This window comes from Adiantum capillus-veneris, chromosome 30 (genome assembly GCF_014529385.1).
Source record: "Adiantum capillus-veneris isolate H3 chromosome 30, ASM1452938v2, whole genome shotgun sequence".
NCBI classification, from domain to species: Eukaryota; Viridiplantae; Streptophyta; class Polypodiopsida; order Polypodiales; family Pteridaceae; genus Adiantum; species Adiantum capillus-veneris.
The window spans coordinates 14,655,767-14,658,713 of NC_140960.1; positions in this window are offsets into that span (position 1 = coordinate 14,655,767).

The following is a 2,947-nucleotide window of genomic DNA, read 5'->3' on the forward strand; positions in this document are numbered from 1 at the left end:
GAAGCTCCAAAGCCCAATTACAATGTAGCGGGTCCTATTTATAGCTCCCAGGAGTTACTACAGTAATTGCTTGCGGTAATTACTGCTAATGTGACTGATCCATAGTTCGACCTTCTAAGGGACATTTCTTGCCTGCTGGGACTGTTCTCGCCTTCTACAGTTTGTGTTAACCTACCATGCAAGGTAGCTAAAGTGGTGCGAGGGAAATCCAGTTATGTACTCGACTGTGTGTGTGTGTGTGTGTGTGTGTGTGTGTGTGTGTGTGTGTGTGTGTGTGTGTGTGTGTGTGTGTGTGTGTGTGTGTGTGTGTGTGTGTGTGTGTGTGTGTGTGTGTGTGTGTGTGTGTGTGTGTGTTAGTTAACCTACTACACACAAGGCAACTAAGTGGTTAGAAATGTATTAATATCCAATTGGTGGATGATCAATGTAATGCCATATGGGTTTTGAGTTTAAAATAGAACATGCAGACTATACCAGTAGCTATAGGTTGTAGTCTAGTTAAATCAAAAACCTTATGAGTATTGTGTCATAGTGAAGGTGTTAAGAAGACTTCTTGTATGGACTTTGACCCATGATATTTGGGAGTAATTGATCAACCTTGTAAATGCATGCCATAATGCTTTTAAGCTTGAGCAAAATTGTTTTCAAATTCAAGAGTTGAATTTTGATACATCAAAATTATTGCCTTGTAACACCTTTTGCATATCACTTCTTTAATCTCTTTGATCTCCAAAACTTTTCTTGTAGCCTTCGATTTCCATTTATGATCTTGATTTGAAATGTTTTTTTTTTTTTTTTGCTACATTACTCAAATTTAGCTCTTTGTGGTTCGTTGTCATGGATTTCAATCGGTTTTGCTTGAAATCCACTCATGATCATGGATATCAAATATTTTTGAGTCCTTTGTGGTACCTTGTAAGTCCCTTGGCTAGGTTAATAAGTCATTTTGGATCCCAAGTTTGTGCTCATAAACCCTTTTTCATGATTTCTTGCAATGTTTGCATTGCTTTGCACTAGCCGTACATGGAGCCTAGCTCAGCTTTGCACCTTGTGCTTTATATAATGGCTTGCATGGCCTAGAAGCATTTGCATGTGCTTCACATGGTATCCATTCCTTCTTCCCTAAGCAAGGTTGAAAGTTGGTCCTTGGTTTGAGATTGACAAAACCTAAAAAATCTAGTGTTTTTTTCCAACAATTTTTATGGCTTGTGCTCCTTTTCTTGTTTGATGTGGCCTACTTTTGATCTTCAAAACATTGAAAGCTAGATATACTTGGCCTCTTTTGTAGGCAAGAACGTCTCCTTAGGGCACCCTTGGCCACCCAACCCTTTCACAACATATGAAATCAGGTTCAAGAAGCCATAGTGGAATTTCACACATGAGTAACAAGAGAGAGAGGAGTTTTGATAGTAGAAAACAGGACACACACACACACACACACACACACACACACACAAAGAGAGAGAGAGAGAGAGAGAGAGAGAGAGAGAGAGAGAGAGATGCAACTCCTCCCATATTTTTCATTCTTAGTGGCTACCCTTTGGTGGCCTACACTCCTCTAGACCTTGGTTGTCCACCCTTTGGAGCGGCCATAGCTAGATATCAAAATATCTACTAGGTGGACAATGCATATGGTTGGCAATGTTTGGAAAGAAACCTACAACAATAGGTTTTCAATGACCGCAAGGAGTTCACTTAGAGAACTTTCCAAGTTTACATCAAAGATTGTGTTCAATCCGGTGAAATGGTAACTCACACAAAAAACAAATCAAGTAGTCTGATTAAGAGCAAATCTTGTAACATATACTTGGAGGGGTTGAGCATGTGCTTGCACAATCAGAACACATGGTTAAACCAATAGACAACTAGGTTTTGCTGGAAGAAACATTTTCCATTGAAAATATGGTAAAGGTTATATGGGAACATCTAATAGCCAATGGAGATAGCTATGGACAACACTTTGATATATATCATGATTGCCTTGGAGCTATTGTGCTCACGGAAAACAATGCTAAGATTCCTCCTCTCACTTGTTCCACTCATGATGAAAGTGGTCTTGTAGAGGCTTTCACGGCATGGTACCACCCTTGTACAAGAAGAAGACAACTAGTGTGCTATGATTGTCAAATGATTCATTTCTGGTAATGGGTACAACAAATCACATAGGTAAAGTTTCTTTTTACTATCCAAGAATGATGAAACATTATGGAACTCTAGGTGCAATAAATTATGCACATACAATTAAATCTTAGTGATCAAGAATGATAAGCACATCAAGCAAGAATATACAACATAAGTTGTGGTACAAAAAACCTATAAACTTTGATTTAAAAAAATGATTGAATTATAAAATATTAGTGGGAGTGTATTCTAAGTAGGAATATACAACCACCTTCATGATTATATGCCAAAGAAGTTCGTAATGGTAAGGGGTTTATCAATAGAGGAGCTATAAAATGGTTGTAGGTACATTGATAGCATTGTTGAAGTAATTTTTAACCAAAGGCTCAACTTTTAAAGTGTGGCAGGGTGAATGTACACAAAGCTAAATTTGACTGCAGAAAGGAGTTCAACTTTATCCAAAATTTGGGTGAACACCATTGTTGAAATTAGGGTTGCATGGATCACTACTAGGCCGCTTTGTAAGCAGTGATGCGTTTTAGCTTTGCATAAGGAATAAAAAGGCATTGCTATCTACATTGCTACAAGAATGTTGCTTAAGTGATGCCCAAACATTGCATAAGAGATGCAAAAAGCCATATCTTAAGCGAGGATTATCATCCTTTAAGCAACATCAAAAGTAAATGTTTTTTATGCATTGATTAATCGACACAAAATTTATTTTAAGCAGTGTTATTTTGTTTATAGCACATAATGGTCAGGCTATTGGGAGCCGACCATTATTTGCATACCAAGGGTCTCTCTCTCTCTCTCTCTCTCTCTCTCT